At 41.1% G+C, this 25,393-nt stretch overlaps 1 protein-coding gene across 3 annotated transcripts in view; it reads left to right on the forward strand.

Moving 5' to 3' along the window:
* Window positions 1-1,075: 1,075 nt before the first annotated feature.
* Window positions 1,076-25,393, forward strand: part of elmo1 (engulfment and cell motility 1 (ced-12 homolog, C. elegans)) — a 131,088-nt gene continuing 106,770 nt past the window's right edge. For 2 of the 3 annotated variants that reach the window (XM_036145063.1, XM_036145061.1), the window contains exon 1: window positions 1,077-1,272. The gene's annotated coding sequence lies outside the window, so the exon portion shown is untranslated. Of the gene's footprint in view, window positions 1,273-25,393 lie in introns of all 3 variants that reach the window. The other variant, XM_036145058.1, reaches the window with a different exon arrangement.

Here is a 25,393-nt window from a genome sequence, read left to right on the forward strand (position 1 = left end):
TAACTTTGTGAGCACATTAGCTATGTTTACATGCACAAAACTCCTTGATCAGACTGAAACGTGTTTGGATCGAAAAACAAAAAAAAAAATAGTCAGAATACATCGTTGGGCACACAATCAATTAATCCAATCATGACGTGTGTTTAAAATGCTCCAGGCTTCTTTAGAATAAAAGTTCTCTGACACGTGCAGAGGTGTCACATTTCCCTAAAATAAACCCAAAAAACAGAAGTTCCATCTGTGCTGAAAAAAAAAAAATCCCCCAAACAAACGCACAAAATGTACTGCACTCTCTAACTCAGCTAGCTTTGCAACCCAAGCTGTTGGTCTTCATGTCTTACAGGATGATGACATTTTGCTTGACCGACATAGCATAGCCACTGATGGCAAAAAATACGTCACACTGACATAGGAGCACATATGCCCAATCAGGGCAGTTTGCCCCAATCCGAATGACATGATCGGAACAAGTGTTTAGGTGGACCCTAAACACTTACAGCATAAACCGGCTGTTTCATTCGGAAGACAATTTTTGGCGATTGAGCCTTTCTTTTGATTACTTATGTCCACGTAAACACACCCAGAGAACCTTGTCCGTGGTAGGCTCTGGTCGTGCTTATGACATAGCGATATAAAGTTATACGTCATCAACATATATATGGAAATAAATGTTGTAGTAATCTGAGCCTAGAGAGGGGATCACATAGTTAAATAAAATTGATAAAAATAAAAGCAGTTTGGTATGCTCCACATGCATTAAAAATAAAAATAAAACTTGTTCAAGGTGCAACTGACAGGTCTATTTTATTTATTTCATTTATTTCAGTCTCGTTCTTGTCGCCCCCCTTTCTGCTGTCCCCCTGGGCAACCGCCCCATAACGCCTTTATAAAAAACAACAACTTTCAATTAATAAAATATAAGATTTTTATGCATAAATAATTAATATTTTAAATGGGTTGTAGTTTTACTGCGTGCTCCGGCTTTTTTTTTCTTTGTTGTTTTTTTCACACTGCAATGTGCCCCTTCCTTCCCTCTCTGTCGCTCCTTCCTTGGTGAGTCCCGCATGTCTGGCAGGCAGCGCAGAGGCAGCCAGCAGACGGCAGGAGAAAGGAGGAAGTGGAAACATCAGCACTATCTCTTCAGGGTGGGAGGAAACGCCAAAGAGCGGCACACACACACACGCAGACACGCAGAGAGTCGCAGCGCGCACACACCGACTCCGGACATCAGCGCCGTACGTGGCGGCAGAAGTGCCCTCCTCGACTCGACAGGTTTGTTCAGTCGCCTTTTGCCGCTTCCATTCGCTGCATAAATTCAGCTTCACCCCCCTTCAGCTTTGTGTTCTGCGCTAATTGTTGATGATGATCCGCGATGTTTTGGTGCTGCTTCCACAGTAGCGGGTGATCCCCGTGTTTCCTGTCGGCTCTCTGTCCAGCCTTCATCCGCTGCGTGCCGCTTACTTTGTGAAGTGGCCTTTGGCGGCTTTTGGGCGCCGTCCCCCCCTCACCTCCTATTGCTCTGTTTTTGTGTTGACACGCATGTGTTGTTGTCGTCCGGGGAGCACGCCATCAGCGCTGTTCGCCGCAGCTTTGGGAGAGCCAAAGGCGGCGAATGAATTAAAGTGGTGGCGGATTGGCTCTCTGCGCTTCTTTTGTAGTTCATGTTTTGGGAAACAAGTGCGCAGCGGCCGTGGAAGTTGCGTGTTTGCAGCACGGTCTGCAGCGAGGGAGACGATGTTCCCGCTGCCTTCCTCCGGCTCGTTTGCTACAGAAGTGCGTTTTATTTTATTTTTTTGTTGCCCTGGACTCAAAAATGTAAGAACCTACAGCATAGATCCCTCCTTAATGGCATTTAACTCGTGTCCCGCAGGCGGGCCGAGCTCTGGGCCAAGAGGAGAGCTGATGACCAGACCCAAATGTGCAGTGCAGTTGCCTTCCATGCGTTTTTATCAATCTCCTTTACATCCTTGCATGATAACTTTCCACAAGCTTCCGTTCGTCTTCTTTTTTCTTTTTCCTTTTTCTTTTTTTTATTCATCAGATTAGCATGTCAGGAACTTTTGAGCAGCGGTGCGCTTCAGCTGGAGCAAAGAAACAGCATCACTAATTGCGTATGTAAAAGAGTGGATTTCTTGACATCATGTGATCTCGAGTGTAAAAGCAGGCGGTGTTAAGGGAAAATAGATAGCTCTCTACCTTTTTGAACGTTTGTAATTATTGTTAACCACCATCACAACATTCAACGTGGACGAATGGGTGGCCGATGAGTCTATTATGACTTAGAAGCGCATTTTAATGGCAAAAGTCTGTCTCAGCACACATATGCACTTCATCCCATTCGTAATCCTCGAGGTTCATTGTGGCACACGTCCGCTCCTGCGAGCTGTGACGGCTCCACCTCTTCTTGGAAGGCTTTCGACAAGGTTTAGGAATGTGTTTATGGAAAAAATTTAAATTTTTTTTTTCAAGAAGTGCATTTGTGAGGTCAGACCCTGATGTTGGGAGTCTGTCCTGATTCCTCCCAAAAGGGTTCTGTCAGATTGAGTTTCCAAAATTGCTGCTGCACAAATGGTTTAAACTTGGCAGAGGCTTCTTTCATTCTCTTATGTTTTAGGAGCCAGCTCAATGTTCAGGCTTTAACCATTGACTTCATCTTACATACCATGAGTTTTGAACTTGGGGGGGTGACAAGCTCGAAACACTCACCGTCATAACATTATAATATCTTAAAGTAAAACAATCAAGTTTTAAAACAAGTGAGGTCTGCAATGCTTTTCTTGATTCTTCTGCAACGTCCTGGATGAGTTGCCAATGGTCCCTTGGAGTAATTTTAGTAGGTTGCCCCTCCTATGTTTTTTGTTTTTTTTCTCCATTGGCAGTTTGCAGGAAACCAAAAGCCTAAGAAATGGCTGCGTAATCCTTTTCTGGCTGAAAGATCTCATGAACTTTGTTTCTCGTCTGTTCTTGAATTTCTTCATATCAGTGAATGATGTGCTGCTTGTTTAGAACTTTTAGCCTTTTTTTGTTTAGTCATACATGATCTGTTTGGGTGCAGCTCCCTCCTATGGTGGCTAAAGACATAGCGATTTAGCCAAATACTGACCGGATGTATTTGATTTATCATCAGAAGGTCAAAGTCAGAACTGAGCGTCGGATAACCCATGAAGTCTGATTGTGACTTGGCAAGTCTGAGATTTCTGAACACCCTCCTGTTGAAATGTGGTTGCCGTACACCTAAGTTACGGGTTTAATTTGCAGGTTTATTATTAATTTGCCTTTCAGGCGCTTCGGTGTTTTAAAAATTTAAAACTGAGAAATGCATTATTTTGCACAACACATTCTTCAAAGGCAGGGATCTTGTTGCAGGGTTACAATAAAAGTGAAACAAAAGACGCACAGAGCTGGGACTGAATCTCCGCGTGTTGTTTCTGTTCATTGTAAGTCAGCATTAGCGATGTAGCACAGCTAGCTGTTTCAGGACGTGTGGAAAATGACGGCTTGAAACCCTCTGAGCGATCGCTTCAACCTTCGTGGGGTTGGTGATGATGTGTTTAGTGACTGTTGCACTTTGCTAACCGATAAGATGGTGATGGTGATTGCAAGGAGCGTGCTCCGCGCTTTGCCATAGTTGTTACTGAGGACATTCCTGTTAATACTTTCAACGTTGCTGTGATACAAGTTCATCTGCCGCTGAGTCATCAGCTGATGCCTCAGCTGTGAAAAACTGAAGATATTGCCCTTTGCTACAGACATATGCATAAAATGGAATTTATCCAAGCGATGGAGCATTAGTCCTGACTCTGAGCCAAGTTCCTAGAAGAAAAAAATAAAACAAAACCTCGTTTCCGTATTTCACTCCTCTGTTGGGCATCGAATGCAGACTAACCCCCCCATTTCCTTTTATTTTCTTATAACAGAAGAATTTAAAACAAGATTCTTTGTTTTATTCAAAAGCTTACCAGTACTTTACTTCCTGTACATCACCACCGCTCTTTCTCCGGTCTTGTCTCGTACATTATGCCCGAGTGCCATGGAAATAAAGTTGTGCGTCTGTTCACAGAGCATAGACAACTTTCCTTTCCTGTCGCTCTTAACTAAAAAAAAGCCAAACACACCAAACTAACTATTTAATCCTACACCGTTTTCCAAGACGCGTATCTACTTATTTGTCAATGAAGGGACGGTAAACATGCAAAAACAGATAAAAAAAACAAAAAACACCACGACAGCCGGCATTGGCACGCTGTGTTTCTCTGCTTTCTCCTCTTCGCACTCCATTCTCTTTTGTCCCTCTGCTCATCTCCAGCAAACTTTTGCTGGAGTTCTAGTCTGTTTACGTGCCCTCTGAGACACAGATGGAGATCTTACTGTGATCTCTCCTCATGCATGTCCTCTGTGTCAAACCGGTCTAACGGCTAACACAAATAAAACTTATAGACTGGGATGAACAAGCGCAGGAATGTGCGTAGTCACGTCTCCGTTCTTGGGAGCTTGACTCCGATGGGGGCCGTCATGAGGATTTCATCATAGAAAGTTATCGCTCTCTTCTTCATTTGAGTAGCAGATCAGGTTAAAGTGTCAATTGCTGCTGTGACTTTCTATCAGGCACATGCTTGAGTGATTAAATGGCGGCCCTGAGGGATGAACTGCGAAGGGAGATTAATTGTAAGGTCAGTGTCATGCGGGTAGCTCTCATTTCACCCAGCCTGATTACCTTCGTTCGGCACGACTGTGATTCTCTTCCGAGCTAGCATATTGAACTCGCACCTGTTTCCGAGCGGTTCCTTATGAGTACCACTGAGCGAGCCCGTTGAGATAAAGCAGCACAAACTGTATCAGCGCCATTGCTATGGGAACATGAGCTGCGTGTCTATTCAGTTTGTGATGCAGAAACTACTTTAGCTAAATATGTTTTTCTTTCTTTGTCCAGATTGTCGCCGTGTTGGGTTTAATCTCCACATACCGGAATATTTCCCCAGAGAAAATTCTCCTCTTGTTATTTCCATTCTGGTTCGAATGCAATTTGAATTGATTTCCCATGTCAGCTCTTTAAAAGCAGTACTTACTAGCCTGCTCTTGTAGCAATGCTACTTTAAATGACTCTACCGGCTATAAACCACCCAGTCCCATTGGTTAACCAAATATAATCAGTTCTGACGAGCATAAAAACTGTGTAGAGTTATTTTGGCTACAGACTTTATCAGCTCACTTCTCTTGCTTAACAGGTAAGGAGTTTTTCTTCATAAATTGATTTATTCAACGAGAGTCGTCAGATAACTCTGCAGATTGAGGGGAGTCACATCAAGTTGGTGTGTGGGGGGGGGGGGTCTATTCATTTGTCTCAGGGTGAATTGCATACAAATATTCAAACTAATGAAGGTGGTCTGAAGAAAACTGCTCTTTATGAGTCTGGAGGGCATTCACTCCAGTATTTGATGATCGGATCAGTCAGGATGCATGTCACTGCTAGATGTGAACTGGGCCTTTCACTCATGGATGTCAAGCAGATGTTTACGGCGAAGGGCTAATTTGGAGTTTTATGACCCATTTCAAAGCTAATTGGGGAGATTTTAAGACCCACACCAGGACTTAATAGCTGAGTAAATGCTTAGAAGAAATCAATGCATGGATGTGGCAAAATTTTTAGTAATAGTAATAATTATTGGACCAATAGAGGAGCGATCAAATAGAGGAGCGATCAAAAGTTAGTGCACAGCTTCAGCTAGTAACCACTGATCAGACTCAAAATCTGGGAGTAGTGATGGACTCAGACCTGAACCTCTTAAAGCATCTAAAGACAATTACAAGGTCGGCTTTTTATCACCTGAGGAACATTTCCAGAATTAAAGGATTAATGTCTCAGCAGGATCTGGAAAAATTAATCCATGCATTTATTTTTAGTAGAACTGATTACTGCAGCGGGGTTTTCACAGGTCTGCCTAAAAAGTGGATCAGACAGCTGCAGCTGATCCAGAACGCTGCTGCCCGCGTCCTCACTAAGACTAAGAAAGTAGAGCACATCACCCCAGTTCTAAAGTCCTTACACTGGCTCCCTGTATCTCAGAGAATAAACTTTAAAATACTTCTGTTAGTCTATAAATCCCTGAATGGCCTAGCACCTAAATACATCAGACTTATCAGTGTATCAGCCAACCAGAGCACTCAGGTCTTCTGGCTCAAGTCTACTCTGCAAACCTAGAACCAAACATGCAGAAGCAGCATTTATTTCTTTAGTTCTTATGGTATTTAGTTTTTTAGTTCTCACTTGTCTGTAACAAACTCTTGGAAGACTGTAAAAGTGCTGAAAACCCTGAGTTCCTTTAAATCAAGGCTAAAAACCTATTTGTTTAGAGTTGCCTTTAAATGTTAATGTTCAGTTCAAACTGTTGTAGCTCACTGAAACATTATTAGATTTAGCTTGTAGTCCAAATTATCTTGACCTGTTGCTATTATTTTTGTGCTATGTACATTCCTCTGTATGTTTTATTTTTTTATGTTCTGTTCATGTACTGCACTTTGAATTGTCTTTTTACTGAAATGTGCTACAGATAAACAGGCCTTGCCTCATATAATTCCAGCAAATAAGTGAGAGGGAGTTTAAAGTTTTCTTATTTAAAAGATTTCTATCTTTGTGCTGCCGAGGAGCTTCACAGATGTTAAGATTACCACCCACAATAATTCATTTTAACTAATATGTCTCTGCTAAGTGTTGTTTTGCACATTCAAGATATTTTAGACGTTCTGCTCAATCAAAGCAGTTTCACATCTAGAATTTTGATAAATATTCAGTATTGAACCTGACAAAGATCTGTTACTGACTATTTTAGTTAAAAGAAAATAAGATGGTTAAGCTTCATAATCTCTTGTTTTTCCTCAAATCTAAGAGTTCAATGCAATTGGACAGCAACAATTTGGAATATCATAAAAACATTGTTCATTTAGAGGGACTTGCTTGTTATTTTGAGAAAGAAACTAGTTTTTTTTTTTTTTTTTTGTCCAACTCATAACATTTGACTGTTAAACTGCAGTGGGCAGAAGAATAAGAATTCATGAGATTAGAGGTCAATAAACAAATGTTGGCTCTTGCCACATTACCACTTTTTTAGTTTTAGGCCTCTTTGCTGCTATTAGATTATACATATGGCAGACATTAACAGTTCACTGAGTCGCAAAATAAACGTCATCTCACAGATGTGCTCGATTGAGCATTCACAGCCTGAAGTCCTCCTGCTTTACTGACAGGTTTTATTTTTGCCACATAATTGTCTTTAAGATTCTTCACAGCTCTTTATTACTTCAGAGGAAGGCAAATGGTGCAGCAAATGCACCTTTTTATAGAGGAGCACACGCAGAGTATGAAGAGAAAAACTTTCCTCAGCAAAGAGATGAGACCAATAAAAGTAAAAACACTTCAATAATAACTCATTTCAGGAATCGGCTTCATTCACTGTCTTTATTTTTTTTTGGTATGGTTGTGTTTTTCCATCCAGATATTTCAGTTTTCCGTTTTGTTGAGGGTATAATGTTTGTTGTGTTTTTTCAGGTTATGTCTTCTGAAATGTCCTGGTTTCCATTTTCTCTGTGTTGTATCTACAATTAATTGAAAAAGTATAGTATTTTTTATTTTATTTTTTTTAGATCTCATTAGAATCAGAATTAAGTTTATTGACAAGTAGGTTTGCACTTACAAGGAATTTGACTTGGTGTTGATGGTGCAGACAAAACAAAATGGATATATATATATATATATATATATATATATATATATATATATATATATATATATATATATATATATATATATATATATATATATAAAGCTATTAAAGGATCAAATCAAAGGATAATTGTGAAGCAAAATGAAAATTATTCACGGTTTTCAAAACTGTGTTTAGATAAGAATCTGAAAAGTGTGGAGTGCATCTGTATATAGCCCCACTAAGACCATTCCTTGAAGAACCACATTTTCCTGCATTTTAAGTGTAGCATGTTAAGGCACAGCATCTAAATGACATTTTTTTTCTTTTTCAATGTCTAATTTGAAGAGAAGCATGATGCTGGCTCCACCATACTTCACCGTAGACGTACCATTTTCAACATCAGTATTCTGCCTCTCATAGCATCTAAAACTTTGGTCTCAATTCACCACACTATCTCATCCACGTCCCCTAACCCCAGAATCAGTTGTCCTGTGGTCTTTGCACCTTTTCTAGAGTTAGCATTTCACTTCATTTCATTTAGGTATTCAGGGTTTCAGAGTAAAAGGGTCGGATTAAAATGCACACCTTTTTTTTTTATTGTAAAAATATTGAAAAGCATACGCCATTTCTTTTCTACTTAACAATTATGTGGTTGTTTGTGAGGCTCTTTTTACATGAAATCCTATGTATAATGAGCGGACCTTTGTTTGTTCCTGAACAAAATGTGAAAAGGTTTTAAAAGGCATGGAAACGTTTTCAAGGTGCTGTGCTTTAAAGTTTGCAAGTTTTACCTCGCTCTTCAGCAAGGAAAGGTTTTCTGTCCAGCTTCAAAAACGAAGCGTGCCAGAAGCATCACATTTCCCTTTACTAGCCACCTGAGGGACTTGTATGTCAGAAAGAATGCACACCCATGCAAATAGTAGTTTTATTAGTTGTAGCGACGCTTGCTTTCTTGTTAACTGGCTTGCCTGAACAAATATTTCCTCACCTCTGCAGTGTTACAGTCCCAGCAACGTGAACTGCCTGAGATTTAAACAAAAGGGGGAAACACAACAGCCTTGACTCTCATCATCAGTTAAAACCCAAATAAATGAAAATAAATCAAACTGAGCAGTTTGCTCCTCTGTTTTTGATACTCAGTCAGATCTAATCCAAAAAATCTGATTAATAGAAAGCGACGGAGTGGCGTGGATGAGTTTTTTGAAGAAAGAATGCTTGCATGCATTTGCTTAATGAGTAGTAGCACATGTTAGATTCAAATGTGTATCTGTCTGACTCAGCCCTACTGTTTGGCATCATCTCACCACCTCCCGAAGTGCAATCTCGCCAATTTCTTCCTCCTCTCATCATATCCCCTCCCCATTCTGCCCTTGAAGGAGGTTGTTATCTTTCTCTCATTAGCTTCCTCTCCTTTTTTGCACACGGTTTCCATCAGTTTTAACCTTTTTCTCCCTTCATCTCTTGCACTCTCTTCTCATTTGATATTGCACCAGCGCCACCCCCCCCCCTACACTTTCTCCCTCTCAGTTGTCACTCCCAAGGGGAAGTGGAGGTATGTAAATTGTTTTCTCATTCATTTATGCTTTGCTTGCTATCTGTCCATCTTACTGAACTAACAGCTTCCCCCTTTTCCCATCTAAAAGCTCAGAATTGCAGCATTGAAGAAATGACGCAAAACTTCCCGAAGACTCTTTTTTTTCTCTGCAGCAGTTAAGATTGCGTATTAAATAATAAATCTTTGCTCTAAAGTCTTGTGGTATCTTCTTGTTCTGAACACATTGAAGCCGCTGTCGCTTTGTAGCTTGAAGGTAGATTAATTTGCAGTTCCAAATTGGATGAATGTTTCCTTGCATAATTGCTCCCTGTGGTATGAAGTTAATTAAAACAGCGTGTAGGTACTAAAGGTGCAATGGGACGGCGCTAGACAGGCGAACAGACAAAAGTAGGTGAGAAGAGATCTCAAAGGCAACATTGTCATGTTCTGCTCTCCAGTTTGCCTCTGGTAATATTCATGTAAATCCCTGCATATCCGGAGTCCTGGGTCTTCGCTTGTGCTTCCTTCGTCTCCGCACACCCCACGGGTTTTCTGTTTGACGTTGAAGGGGACAAATATTGTGTGTCGTGAATAATTTCAGTCTCAATATGACCATACTTTTAAGATCGTGATCCTGCTGCAAGACTCAATGTTGGTCCACTGTTAATGGTCAGGCTTTTTCTGGCCAATACCGATTTGTTTGAAAGTGACCAGGTTCCAATAATTTAGTGCATCTTTAACTTTGTTTTCAGGCACATTTTTGAAATAATAACCTGCTATTTATAATAGATCCTGATCCAGTTCACCATAACAAAATTCCCAGTGCCCTTTGAGGAAAAACAGGCCCACGGCATTACAGGATTACTTCCATCATACTTAACAGTGGGCACAAGGTCCGTTCCCACATATTTATACTTAAAGTCAAGATCTAATTGGATGTCGGCTGCCAATCAATCTCAACCTTGACTCTATTCGACAAAAGCACAGTTCCCACTAAAGCCCCTGTGGCATTTAGCAGACTTCATGATTATGAATGAATGAGTGAATTAATGACTTTGTTAATGTAAAGTAATATCATACAATAGAATTAGGAGTGTCTTTGATTTGATAGATCTGAAACGTCTGCCAGTGGTTACCAGTTCAAACAGATGATGGGCGGGGTGGGAACAGTCCTTTAAGAATATTGGCTCTGTCTAGAGAGTGTACGGCTGTTGGCAATGTCTGTAATGGAAGGGAGAGAACATCCAGTAATTATTTCTTTTAACAGTCTTTGTTTCTCTGCAGAGCTTTTTTGTCACCAGCAGAACATCCAGTAGATGAAACAGTAATGCAGTGCGATAGAATGCTCTCAATGGCGGCTCTGTAAAAGGACAGCAGCAACTCATCACTGACGTTCTTTCTGAGGACCCTCAGAAAATCGGTTCTGTTGGAAGACTTATCTTGAGAAATGAGTCCCACTACAGTGGTTTCATCAGCAAACTTCCTGATATGATTTCCTTGGAACGCTGGAATGCAGTCGTGAGTGTATGAGCAAAGAAGGGAGCTTAGCACGCAGCCATGCGGAACGCCTGTACTGAGACTGATGGAGGAGAAATGGGAGCCGATCATGACAGACTGATCGATCTCGTGGTCAGGAAGTTCTTTAGCCATCTGCAGGTTGTTGAGGGTTTTTTCAAGGGCGGCTGTTTGTGATTAGAAGGTTAGGGAGGATAATATTGAAAGCAGAGCTGAAATCTACAATCAACATCCAGTCATAACTATTCCAGGGTTCCAGATGACTTAAAGCTGAGTGAAGCGTGGTGGAAATATCAATTTCTGTGGACCTGTATGCAAACTGCTGTGAGTCAAAGGAGGAAAGAAGGTTTAGCTTAATGTGTTTTAGCACCAGTTTTTTAAAACCTTTCAACATGAGCAAGGTAGGTTTTGGATGATGTTTTAGGAACAGGAATGGCACTGTTGATTGATTGAAGATGCTGGTGAAAACTGCATAGAGTTCATGATGACAGGCCACTACTACCTTCCCCAGGTACCCCATCAGGGCCTGTTGCTTTCCTGGGGTTCACTACCCTGAGCACATGTCTCACTTTAGGTTGTTTGAGGGTGATCACTGGTGTATCAGTACCTGGGAAGTGCGATGTGGTATGTTTGTTTATCTCAAAGTGGGCAAAAATATTGTTGAGCACCTTGGCCAGTGAGATAATGTCTCTTGTAGTAGTAGAGGGAAACCTGTTTCCTCGATAATTGGTGAGATGTTGCAATCCTTGCCACACCTGCCTTGGATTATTGTTGCAAAAATGGTTCTCAATTTTGTCTTTATAACATAATTTTGCAGGTTTAATCTCCCTTCTCAAGTTAACACTGGCTTTAGTTTATTGAGCCCTGTCCCTGGACTTGAATAACCATTTTTTATATATAAATCTATGATTGCATGCAGTCAGCACCGCAAAAGTCACAGATTCTGTTTTAAAAATAAAATTTACATTTTATCAAACAGGTGTCTTCCACACACAAATTACACTGAATAGTGCAATTATATAAGTTGCATAATAGCTCATTTAATTCATATTTAAAAATATGTTGATACCTAATGATGTAGTAATGGCACCAACAGTGGAAAGAGTTGTTCAGACAGCAAAAGTAACAATGCCAATTGGAGTTTGCTAACATCAGTTACAGATCATCAGTAAGAAGATAAATATACATTTTATCCAGATAATCATTTTTCCCCAATAATGATAAACAGTATAATAAGTATTCCTACTTTGCGATTCCCCTCCTTGTGTATCATGAGCTTGGATTCTCACCCAGCCTTGTCTTTTTTTTTGATCAAGGGTGCCACTTTTAATCTTGATTTCTACAAATAAAAGCTGTTCATCTATAGCTCTAGATGTGCTTTTCCCTGGGTGATCAGAATATAAGTCAGATTGAGCATCCTGAAGGGAGATTTTCTGCAGCGTGAAGACGGCCTCAAACCTAGACCCAGAAACTGATACGTATCCCTTTTGTGTGCTCGGCCCGGCCGCTGCATTCCAGCTGCGGTGCTGCTGCGGCGCTCGGTAAACACAGAGGGAGAGCTTTCGAACAGTGTATCTCTATGTTTGTGGTATTTAGGCTCTCCCAGCCAAAAGCCTTTCAGCCTCAAACCCTACTGACCCACCATGATAAACGGTTACAGAAAGGGCCTCTCAGTCAAACGGATGAGTTTTCCCTCAAACAGTCTGGGATGTTTGGCGTGTTTTGAAGCACAGCCGAGGCTATGAGGGTCTACCCGGCATGTGCATGATCCCTTTTTTGAGATTGTTCTTGTGTCATGACATTCGCGCGTTGTGTGATTTATGGCATTTCTGCACATGTGCAGCAGATAGTAGCAGAATTTCTCTGCTGTGTTGCTGTGTCAGTTTTTATTGGGGGCCTGCGTCACTGTAGGTGCATGCTTGTGTGTTAGAAGGAGCTAATCACAGGTTTTCTGCAGCCATAACCCACCAAGCGGTTCTCTCCTTGTATCTTTTTTTTAAAAATAGATGCTTCTTTAGGCCATCTGAGCACTGTTCAGTAGTATGGTTCATTGGCTCTGTGAGTTATTTTCCATCAACAACCTTCTTCGTGTGTGATTTTATAACTTTCAAACATCAATTGCCTTGTCTGCCCTTTTTTTTCTGTGTTCCTGAAAATGTAGATGCGCAGTCACACAGGCAGCTCATGGGTCCTGATTTCTGCCACCTGAAAGAGGTCAAAGGATGTCATCAACAATCCCTTTAACCAACAGGACCTCAGGAAAAGGGAGACCCCGGCAGTTCAGACTAAGCTACAAGAGATCTAATGATTTACTCAGAATTAAGACAAGCGCAGCGGTATTCCCAAGTTGTTTCTGCTTTGAAATTGATCCAAAGTTTATTAGACCCTTGCATCTTCACACTGTTGAAGCTATCTTTTCAGAATTGAACCTGCAGATTGATGACGATAAAGAGATGCACCCTGCTGAGTGCCTTTCCCACTGGAAGCTTCAAAGGGTTGCAGTATTGTCCCATTTCCCTCCTGTTCTGTGTGTGTTCAGAACGAGCGATTAAAGGATTAGATGGAAGGATAGAAAAACATTCCCAAGGTTTAAAGGATTTCCTCGTGTTAAAATCAACAGGTGCTTGAAGGCTCCCGCTCACTTTAAGAACTTTTAACCCCTTTCTGCAAACACTGCAGACTTGAAGAAACTACCAACTTCCAATTGCCGCCATCAAAGGGAATAACTGCAATATCTTTCATTGTTTTAGAACCACTTTATTATGGGACACGAGTTGCGATCCTGCAACATATGAACTCTTTTGGAAAACAAAAAAAAAATCTACTTTCTTTTAAACAATCATTTGAATGGCCCTAAATGCCTCATTTGCCGAGCACCTTTTAAGAAACTGTAAACTCTGAAAGGCATTGGTTAAAGCACAGACAGTCGAGTGACTCGGTATATCAGAGCTGCCATAGTTGACGGCTGTCACATCGTAAATGTGTCCCCCGCTGCCAAATTGAAGTGAACATTTGTCTTTGGACCAGGAAATGCGAGCTTGAAGTGAAGCCTGGCAAGCTTGGGGTTCTTTTTGTTCAGAGGGAAATGGAAAGCCTGCCATGAGAATGTTGACTTATATCGGTTGAGTTGTTAAACATACCACAAATTGAAGCCTAATGCAGCAGTGGGCTTATAAGGAGAAGTAAGAACGGTCTGTTTTTTTTTTTTTTTTTAATCATCTCGCTCAGTCGCACATTCTCTCTCACCAGCGCAGAAGGTTTTCAGCTATAAAGTTGTCCTGAGGATTTTACTGCACTTTTCAGTGACCTGCTTAAGTAAAACTAAAGCTAGGAAAACCAATGCAAGCGCTTCTATGTAGATATGTAAGAATAATCCCAATGATATGATCCTAGGCTCGAGACAAGAGACAAAAGGGGACCGTTTTACTGTTTGAAATATGAGGAGCCATCAAATGCTGTATGTTAAATGAACTGCGTAGTTCTTTTCTGCAGTGGCTCATTCATGGTGCGCCTAGGATTAGGATTGTGTTTTGTTTTTGTCTTTTGCAATATTTTTTATTTTATTGTCCTTTTTTTGTTGCAATTTTTAGATTTTATTGTATCCATTTGTTATTTTGTGTGTGTAATTTTTCTTAACAGCTGCATTGAGGAAAAGAAAAATGCCTGAATAAACACTGCACCTAACACGTGGACTTTTGTGTTTTAGCAGGCTGAAGAGTTTGTGTAAAATGTTTTTATTATCTTAAATATTTGTTATTTCAAGTTTAGATATCATTCATCAATGTTGTTGATGTGAACATTTTATATCACTTGCGTCCTGGTCCATCTGTAATATTGACAATACTAAAGAAATGCTTCTTTATTTGTTTCAGGGGAAGTTTAGGTGTCTTGATGAGTATAAGCCGATCATCAGCTATAGGTAGTCCAAAAACTACCTAAAGATTTAAACAAAGAAAATATACAATTATAGCTAATGCACACGTCCGGCTAAAAGTTACTTATTTACTTAGCTTTAGCCCCTAATCTGCTGGTGGCAGTGTACGACTTGTAATTTTTCATTCTCAATGTTGTGAGGACAAAGATGTCTTTAAAGATCATTCCTTTCATACACCTCTTGGTTCCTGCATTCTGTTTAATGTTTAAAACTGTAAAATTACCTGTCAAAAAGCCTTTTCATAAAGAAAGGTTTTTGTTTTGACTGATTCAGTCGATGACTTGGTGGTTTTCTAAAGTTGCGTATTATCTTTTAAAGTTATTGGAGGTCATGGGGAACTAAAAGTTAAATGTACTTTTACCAAAACGCCCCAAAGTCAAATCTAATTATTTATTTTTTTACCTAGTCTTTTAATTAACATGATCACATCTCGGTTAGTTTCATCTCTTCTTAACCGCTGTCCTATAAATCCTCTGTTTTTCTTGGATTTCCTCTCCATTGTTTAGAGTCAACTGAGGCAACAATTACAGTCTCATTGCTTTATGCTCTGGGTGAAAGAGGTCTCTGCTAGGATTTAATGTCCCACTTGCTCTGACTGAAAGGGAAGCTAAGCTCTAGTTTTAAGTGGCAAATTTCAAAGTTTTCTATAAACCATTTTGAGTAGAGTTTAACAGAGAGGTATGACAAAATATTCCTAAAGCTAGTTTAGAATCAATGTATAGCCGGAGGTGACAGATTTCAACCAATTCTGTCACAACTCGAAGCCTGCCATATGATGCTGCTGCAGCTTTTTCCAGTAAAGAGAGAGAAAGAGATTGAGGAGGAGTGGAGCGTGTCTCACTACGTGCCAAGGTCACCAGCTCGCCTGTTCTTTTTTTGCTGGGAAACTGTAAGCCTTGGACTAAAGATGCGTTGCATTATGCTGGAGCTGCTTGCAAGTCTGAATAAATCCAAACACAGAAGGACATCCATAGCACTTTGTTATGAATCTCTTTTGCTCTCACGTCTTTAATTCTTTCTTATAATTAGATTATTCGAAGGCCAGTTTTCATTCAATTTGGCTGATTGATAGTCTGCACATATTTTGTAGTTTTCCGTAACTATATTGAGCTACCAAAGGGCATTTACACTAGAACCACATTCACCCAGAGGCACTTTCAATGAATACACATTCGTACATTGGTGTTTAGATTGATGAGCAAGTTGGGGTTAAGTGCAACAACATGTGATAGCAGAGGAAGCTGGAATTGTACCGACAATTTCATTCACTTTGTTTTAAGATGTTGAGTTTAGGGTAAAAGTATTTCCATATGAAATGGGATGTTCAAATACATTTTCTTTTGAGTAAGCAATGTGTTTTTAGTCAAGATGCAGCACTCAGAGAGGCAGGATGTGACAGAATCAGCAGTTTTTCGTAAAGCTCACACCTGGTGAATCCAGCAGCAGGTGACGTCTCTTCCGACTGGAAGTAACTAATATTTAGAGGAGACCCTGCTGGAGTACCAATCTCAACGCTGTTGGAGAAGTCTGTGAAGGGAGCTAAAGATAAATTGTTTCATTTCATTTTCAGCCAGGCTGTCTTTATATAATATTTTGTTAGAAACACACCAAAGGTATTTTCAGATTTAAGTGTGTCAAGGTTGTTAAATAATTATTTGGCTTACCACTGGAGCCATACCTTAACTGTTAAGATTACTGCTCTCAAAATGTACAGATCTGATATATTCTAATAAAGGTAGAGGTTTAAATCTCTAAATAATTAAGACAAAAGCCTACACTGCCAAAAATCATCCACCTCAACCCTCATCTACCTGAATCGGTCGCGCTCTCTCTGGCAGCTTGAATGAACTACATAAATATCTCCACATGTCATAGAAAATACACTTAAGTAACTTCTTAAAGCTTTATTGCTTCCTATAGCTTTACTTCCTAATTACTTCACTAACACTTTAAACAGCTGAGTCTTCTGCACTCAACTTCCACACTGAAGAGTGTTATGAGTGGACAATGACTCAGCACATTTCCTCCCTGCAGCTGCTTTCATCACCCAAATAATGAGTTGCTGCTGGAAGTGTTAAAGTCTGCTAACATGTGGACAACAGCCAGAAGAAAACCTGTGACCCTCTTTGTAGACAAGAGAAACATACAAGTGTTGTTCAGAGGAATTTTCTCAGGCAGGCGGACAAGAAAAACAAAATACTGAATGGTGCTACATGCTAAGCTAACAGTACGACGCGGATGTTTGAGAGCAACATAAAAAGACCAGTAAAGCTCCTGTATTGGCGACAGTGAAGCTCTAAACCTCCTGGACAACATAAGCTAATGCTAGCTGTTATTAGCTTGATGGACGTGGACAGCACACTGGCCGGGTTCTGTTGGTCTGAGCTCCCCCTTCGAGCTGTACAGTGGCGTGGCTCCACCACGCGACGCTCCATTTTGTCGTTGAATAATTCAATTCAATTCAGTTTTATTTATATAGCGCCAATTCATGAAACATGGAATCTGGAGGCACTTTACAAAGTCAAAATCAATCATATTATACAGATTGGTCAAAAATTTCCTATATAAGGGAACCAGTTGATTGCTTCAAAGTCCCGACAAGCAGCATTCACTCCTGGAGAATCGTAGAGCTACAGGGAGAGTCGTCTGCATTGTCCATGGCTTTGCAGCAATCCCTCATACTGAGCAAGCATGAAGCGACAGTGCGAATAATAAATAGTGAAGCAACAAAACCAACTAGTGCCACAGCGCTAAATGGTGACACAGGAGTGCTAGGATTCAAACCAATGACTTTTGTACTGTGAGGCAACAGAGTTAACAATTATTCCATCCTGCAGTGAATGGGACTCTCATCCCTTCTGTTGATTTCTAGTCATGGCTTTGTTTTTACCATACTACCTCTTCATTTTCAGATTAGAGTTTTTAACATCACAGGACAACATAAATGTTGGCCAGTTACTTATCCTAAGTGCCCACACATTGATTAGCAGCAGCATTAGTATCTAGGGTAGATACTCTATGATATCAATGCTCAAAGCTTCATCAGTTGTCTTTCTTGCTCTCTCCGTTAAGCTGAATAGAAGCCTGAAGTTTTTCGTTGATGTTAAAGTTCAGGTAAATTGAAACTATAGTACTCCTCAAGCCTTTCCTGGAGGTGCTTTGTTGGCAACAAAAAGCATTCTGTTGATCAGTGTCTCATCTGGGATACAGCCACAGCCCGGATGATTCTTCTTTTAGCTTTGCCAAACATTTGCTCAAGGTCGTGTTGATCTCTTGACCAGCGCGGAGCAACAGATCAGCTAGTGAAAACCTTCGAGAAGCTCAACCAATATGCTAATGTTTGGGTCATATTTTCTTTTCCTCTCGGCAGGGTCACGTCTCAGTGCATCTTTTCATTTCGCCTAGTGTTTACTTTCTGTCCTCAAGAGTTTGTGGTTGTGAGAAAATGGATTTTAAATTTGTTACTGGACATTTTCACAGTTGTTTTTTGCTTTTAAGGGGTGTCCAAAATGCAAACACGAGCTAATCTTTTTGTTAAAAGTTTACATGTTTGCTTGAAGAGGTTGGACACTGCATGCTTCAAGGAAGGCTGTTGGCAAAGCAAATACAGCAATGCAGAAAAATTAAACAGATTCGTGAACATAACCATCGAGGATACAGGTTTCTTCTTTCTGTTTGTATTTATCAGTGTTTGTGCTCCTTATCGCTCCTGCCTGCTGTTGTTGTGCGCAGAGCTGTAGGTTTTTCCTGCCATCTGAGACTAAACATCAGTGATTGTTTTGGCTCTGTCAGCCTCGGCTGAGGCGCTGTTGTTTGGGGCCCGAGCAGATCCTCCATCTGTGAGCCACCTGCTTTACCTCGTGTCACCCTGGACGCTCTGCGCTGTCCACACATCACAGTTTTCTCCATTTCCTGCAGATGTTGCAGACTGCCAGCGAGCCTGGCCCCTTATCTCATACCCCCCTGCAGTGCTGCAACTGAAGAATAACACGGCTGCATCTCAGCCCACCGTGGCTCTCCGCATGGAGAACGGAGGTATTGTGACGGCAGACGTGCCGGGTTTAACGTTGCCTCAGGGCCTGTGGCTGTTTGTTCGTTTAGCTGGCTGAGAGGCTTAGTTCCCTGCGTTTGTATTTGTTGTGTCTGACTTGTTTGACTGCATTTTCCAACAACGGCAGCACTGCGACAAGAAAGGCTCAGCAAGTAAAGGGAAGTTTTACAACAATAGTAGTGAGACCTGTTTTGAGCGCAGAGTATATTTGGTACTTTTACAGCAGTCCTTTTTTTATTTTTTATTTTTTGGGGGGGCACTGATGGTCTTCATTTGACGGCAAGCTGACAGGAAATGGAGTTGAAAGAGAGGGGATGAAGACAAGTGACAATGATCCATGGGCTGGTTCTCAAACCCAGAATAGCTGAAAACTGAGGCCCTCCAAACATGGGTCGCGTGGGGGCGACTGTGGCTTCATGGGTTGAGTAGTCGTCTGGCAACCAGAAAGTTGTGGGTTTGATTCCAGCTTCCCCTTGCCACATGTCGATGTGCCCCTGGGCAAGGCACTTAACCCCAAATTGCCTACCGAGGTGCGTCTCGGTGTATGGGGAGTGTTGGCCTAGTGGTTAGACCAGCGTGTTTGCACTCAGAGAAGGATGCAAGTACCCGGTTCGATCCCCAGCGCCTGCACTCAGGGTCCCTGAGCAAGACCCTTAACCCCAGATGGCTCCATTGGTGCCGCACATGGCAACCCACTGCTCCCCAAGGGTGATGGGTTAAAAGCAGAGAACAAATTTTGTTGTAATGTATGTTTCAGTGTATGTTTCAATGACAATAAAGATGATATTATATTATTATATTATTATATTGTGTTCTACACCTGCACCACTACCGCGGCCTAGAGCAGTGGTTTTGCTTTAAAAGTGTGTTTCAGCATCAGTGATGGGCCTCTTCTGAACTGTGGGTGGAAGGCGACCCACTTCCTGCTTCTGTCTGCATTAGTGCCAGTTCATATCCTGTTGACAGAAAGCGTAAGCAGAAAGGTCAGGAGATACACGCAGAGCCCACTTTTATATAAGTTGTTGATGGTTTTTAGCAAGATTACAGTGAAATGTGTTCCTCTTTCTGGCAGAGATGAGATTTTGATATTATGAACCCCCCCCCCCCCCCCCCGAGTAAAATATCACGAGTTCACCGTATTAACACATAAATTGTTGAACAAAAACCTCTAGCAGGTTCTGATTGTTTTCATGAGATATTCCTGCTGGTGCAAAATCATTGCGCTAGCTCTTACAGTTGTAATACATTTCCTCAAATCTGGAAAAGTCATTTAAATTCATAGGCTGTAGATCAAGGTTTTCAAAGTGGGATCGTGTTTAAAAGCTATAAACTGCTAATATCAATATTATATAACTTCCATGGTGCCGTCAATCCAGATTAGTTGGTACCGGAGGCGGAAGCTAACTGCTGGTCCAAAAGGGGCCAACTCAAAACTTCACTTCAAACATGTTTATGCAACCATGAACCATTTTTTCCAAACTGTAGTACATTTTAATTGGGCTGTTATTTAGACAAAGGAGAGTGATTACTTTCACAGCAAATTGATGTTTGAGGTGGTGCGCCACCAGTTATCTTCCTGTGGGGAAAAACACACCCAGAAGGGAACATTCAGAGCCTTTCTAGTCAGAGTAACCATCTGACACGAAAGGAAAAATTGTGTAAAGAGGTAATAGTTTTAAGTGAACACTATTTTATATTTACTTTTTTTCTGTGGTTGTTAGTCTGACTGAAAATGGTTTGCATGTTCAGTTTTAATCATTGGTGGTCCTACCTCAGTTTCCCCCACAAATAATCATTGACTTCAGTTTAAATAAGCAGCAGAAATTACAAGCGGCATTTACAAGTTGCAAACATGAGGAGGAAATTCATCGAATGAAAAACATCAAATGGGAATATGAACAGATTTTTATCAGACCACTCTGCACACATGTTGCTGTCCGTCATGAGTCATGGATAATCAGAAAGATATTCATTCCTATTGAATAAAAAGGATGCAGAATCCACGTCGGAATCCGTTAAAAGTCGCACGTGCAGAATTGTGTTTGCCGAAGCCGACAAGTCCTCCTGAAACTCAGATCTTTGAGTCAGCCATCTTTGTTTACAATTCTTCTTTCTTTATTCTGTTTTTTTTAATATTAATTGTATAGCTGTAACACAGATTTCCAAAGCTAATATTACCTAGTTAACTAGTTGGATTATCAACTTGGACAGCTAACCTGCAGTCGGCTTCTCGACACATGTGCTGCACCAGGTCGTACATCTTCCATATCCACATTTTCAATTTACTTAGGATTACATAATTTCAGGGGAATCCTACCGACAGAAAAACAACAACAACTAAACAGATTTGAGTAATGCCCATCCTTGCTTCTCTTCTTCCTCTTCCCTTCTGTTTCTATGTTACACATAAATGTGTACTACGCCTAATTAGCTCATAAAAGGCAAAAATAATTTCTTTGTAACTTCAGCTCCTGTCCAAAAATAGTCAGTCTCCGGCCTCATTTCAGTTCTCTGCCACTAGCATAGCCCCCACCCACAGTCGTGCTATTTAACTTGACAATAATAGGCCAGGCACAAGCAAAGCTCAAACGAGTGGTTCTTGAGCTCACTGCGGAAGGGATGAAAGGGTTTTTAGCTGTAGCCAGTCACCACACTGTTTGGGTGGAGAAGAGCTGGCACCTGCGTATGACTGACCACTGGGTACGAACCCTCTCAGTCGGTCGGTAAATATAGGGAGGGGAAGGTATGGGTGGTGCAAATGTTTTTCTGTTTCTTTCTTTAAAGAAGTAAAATTAATAGAAAAAGCGGCAGGGAGTTGAAAGTTGTGGGTTTGTAAATTAAAGGGCGAGGCCAGAGATGGGGGGGCATCTGTCAGGCGAAGGGAGGGCTGTGTGGTGAGCCTGTGCACCGTGCGTGACATGGAAGAAAAGAGAGGAAGAAAAAAAACAAACAAGCATCTCTGAGACAGCATTAAAAAAAAGAAAGAAGGAAAACAGCATGGATGGAAAATATTTAGAAAACCAGCCCCACCATATTATTCAGAGTGCATGAGCTCATGTGTGGCTGTGTGCATCTGGCCGGTACCAATGAGCCGTCGGGAGCGGGTGAAAAACACTGTGCCCCCAACAGAGCAGGCAGTCAGTCATTCGCCGTGGCAGATAGGCAAAGAGCAAGCACCAGCGGGGTGAGGAGCAGCGTTCTGGTCTAACTGGGTTCTGGAGCCGCGGAGGGCAGGTCGGCTTGTCTGTGTGTGTGTGCGCAGTGAATTAAGGGGACTGCTTGATGTATAGCCACAGCTGGGGTTGTTGGGGAGGGGTGAGGCTGTGCGTGGACATGGAAGGGATGGAGAGACAGCTGGCCGGCCAAAGGGGACGTGTAACTAGACGTGTGTGTGTGGCAGCCACAGTGACTCCTTTGTTCCTACTCACTTGTGCCAGTCACAGCGAGTAGATGGCCTATCTGTGAAGTGACTGAACCCTTTCATTGCACCTAGACCAGATACACAGTCCAGCTTCACACTCAGCCGGTGCTTGCATGCAGAGGAGAGTGTAACAACACATGCGGCCCGAGGGACGAGACAATACTCAAAGTTCAGGAGAATTCACAAGGTTTTTACAATATTTGGGGGAGAACAGAAAGGTTTCACAAATCCCATTTTTTTATTGTAAGCAGTGAATCCCAACATCTGATAAATCAGTTTTATATACTCAGATGTAGTATTTTTTTTTCTTGCAGCATTTAAAGTATAAATATGTTCATTTAATATAAACTACATTGTGAGAGAGATTCAAAGATCCAACAGGTGTTGATTTGAATCCTGTGGGGGTCCTGGACACAACTTTAAAGGGGACCTATAATGCAAAATTCACTTTTTGCATGTTTTTTTTAAATATATTTTTATATGGGTATCTACTTCTTCTAGAAACAGTCCAAGTGTTTAAAAAAAAACATCCAGACATTTTTTGGCAATAAGTAAATGTATCGCTGGTGTCTGGAAATTGAGCCGTTTATAAAAAACAAAACAAAAAAAACCCTCCAGATTATCACATCACAATCGGCTCTGCCCACTTTTGATCACGTTTGATCAGCTGGTTTTACCGGTGTACGCGCTGCACAACGGCCGTAGGAAAGGACCGATGTTTTGTTGTTGGCTGCGATAAACGACGTGTCCACGCATGTTCTCCCTGTCACGGAGAACAGAGCCGGGTGGCTTCATTTTATTTTGGATGGCAGCGTCCCAGCCACATTGGCAAAGAAAGTGTGAATGCAAACATTGGGTTGGGGTGCAGCTACAGCTTATGTGCTGTACAAAAACTGCAGAAAATGGGCACAACTGAGGAGGTGAAATCTCATTATCTGAGAATGATTTTGTGTAAACAAATGTAATGAACATGTTTTGTACAGTCCATAGACCTACCCTAGCTTGTTTTAAAGAAAGCATAATAGGTCCCCTGTTTAAAAAAAAAAAAAAAAAAAAAAAACAATGCTTCAACTAAACTGATTGGGACCACAGCTACACCACTCAAATTATTTGAGTTTATTAAATTGGATTAGCTTCGGAGGCACCCTGCAAACATGGTGAGACTGTGCATACTCAGGAAGAGAGTTGACCTGTGCATCAATCAAATATATCAAGGCATGTGGATGGAGAGCTTCCTCCACTTCTGTTTTCATATTTTTCTTCCATCCCCCTTCCTTTTTCTGGTCGCACGTTAGCTGTACGACGCCACATGGACATCACGGTTACCGATGTTGCTGCTTCAGTTGGTTTCGTTTAAATATAAATCTGAAGGCTCCCTGACGATGGACTAAAAGTACACAAGGAACGGCTAAGACGAACAGAGGATGCATCAGCATATTTAACCTTGAGCATAAATGGCCCTTAAAAGTGATGAGGCCTTTTTTACTTAACTCACTTTCAGTTGGCTGTCAGCACAAAAGGGCAACTGAAGAACTACTTCCTTCCTGACTTCAGAATAAGATGACATAGAAAAAAAGATGTCTATCGCACTTGAAACACGCAGCTTTACACCCTGAGCCAATACAATGGTAGCTCACATGTTATTCCTCTAGGCGAAGTCATGCTGACCGACGGCAATTCCTCTTTTAAAAGAAATATTGCGGAGCTTTAATTTGACGAGGCCACACAACCTCGGCATCTGCATGTTTGCCTTAGCCCAGGGAGTTTGCTAATAATGATGTTTTTCACAATAGGTCCAATAACCATTCATTCCATAATGTTAGTGCCCCCATTGAGCGCTTATTACGCTTGTGATGATAGTCATCGGCGCTAACGTAATTGCAGCACCTGTGGCCTCTGTCCTATCCTAATTTAATGAGTGTTGTTGGTGCAGCCTCAGGAGTTACAGTCTTATACAGTTGTGCTTTTCTTGTGCACATGTGCACCATTTCAGTGTTGGTTCAGGAGATGATGTTGTTACTCCCTAAATTGGGTTCATCAGGGTGTAAGGTCACATGAGACCTATTATTTGATCTCTCTTATATTAAAACAGCTCTGTGAGTGCGTATCTGTGTATGTGTGTGTTGATGTAGGCATTTATCTTTCTCTGCTTAATAATGTTCTTTGGATTACCAGGAGTCTTTTAAAACCGCACACTAATGGAGGGAAGGATTTGCTTAATAGCTTATTTCTCTCTCCTTATAAAAAGTTTAACCCTACAGCACCCAGTTTGCCTCCACCAACTGGCTTTTAAAAGGATTTTTTTTTTTTGCTTGTCCTTTCTAGAAGTTCAATAAGCTTTGGCGGTGCTTGACTTTTTTTTTTTTCTTTTGAGAAACTGCTACATTAAATTCAAGTAGGACAAGTAAAAATAGCCATGAATCTTTGCACATCTCAATCTGGGCTATCTCGAGCCAACAGGGGACAGAGCATTCAAAGCTGGGCAGAATGACTGTCAAGCTGGCACTTAAGCAGAGTGAATGTTCTCCAAAATGTGCCGAGTGGCAGAAGTTTAGGTCTTGACACATTTTAAAGCCATTAAAGAGGCAGCAGCGGATTATAAATGGGCGAGTTATGATTATGGCATGACCTTTTGGCTATTATATGCTTCAGTGGAGATGGTAATCCTCTGTGCAATTGAATTTAGCTATGCGATGACCATGTTTCCACGCAGAGATGTATATAATGTGTGCTGGTGTGAGCAGTTTATGGCGAACACAAATATGGTTTGAAAATGACCCAAATTATACAATTTTACATTTTTTGTTTTTGTCTTTTCTATATCTAAGAACCCTGGACAACCCTGAAAAAGACTTCTATGACAAGCTTTGCCTTACATTTACAAAAAAACATTAATTAATTAATTCATTAATTCATTATATTTTAATTATGTTTTTTCAAAACAACACCTCAAAGTGTTGTCCTTTAGCATTACACAAGATTGGAGCATCCACAGGATGGGATCTTTGACTGTTGTACTTTGCAAAATCTGTATAGATTCATACAGAGTCATGGGTTCTCTCTTCTGCTCTCCTCACATGTTTTCTATAGGATTTAAGCCCATGGACAGCGATGGTGATGGTAGAAGGTTGATTTTGTGTCCAACAGGAATGAGCAGTTATCGTACCGTTAATTTTAAAGTGAATTTTCTTTTATCAACAAAATCATTTATATTTCATCTTGCCCGCACTAAACTCTA

This window comes from Fundulus heteroclitus, chromosome 13, assembly GCF_011125445.2.
Source record: "Fundulus heteroclitus isolate FHET01 chromosome 13, MU-UCD_Fhet_4.1, whole genome shotgun sequence".
Taxonomy (NCBI): Eukaryota; Metazoa; Chordata; class Actinopteri; order Cyprinodontiformes; family Fundulidae; genus Fundulus; species Fundulus heteroclitus.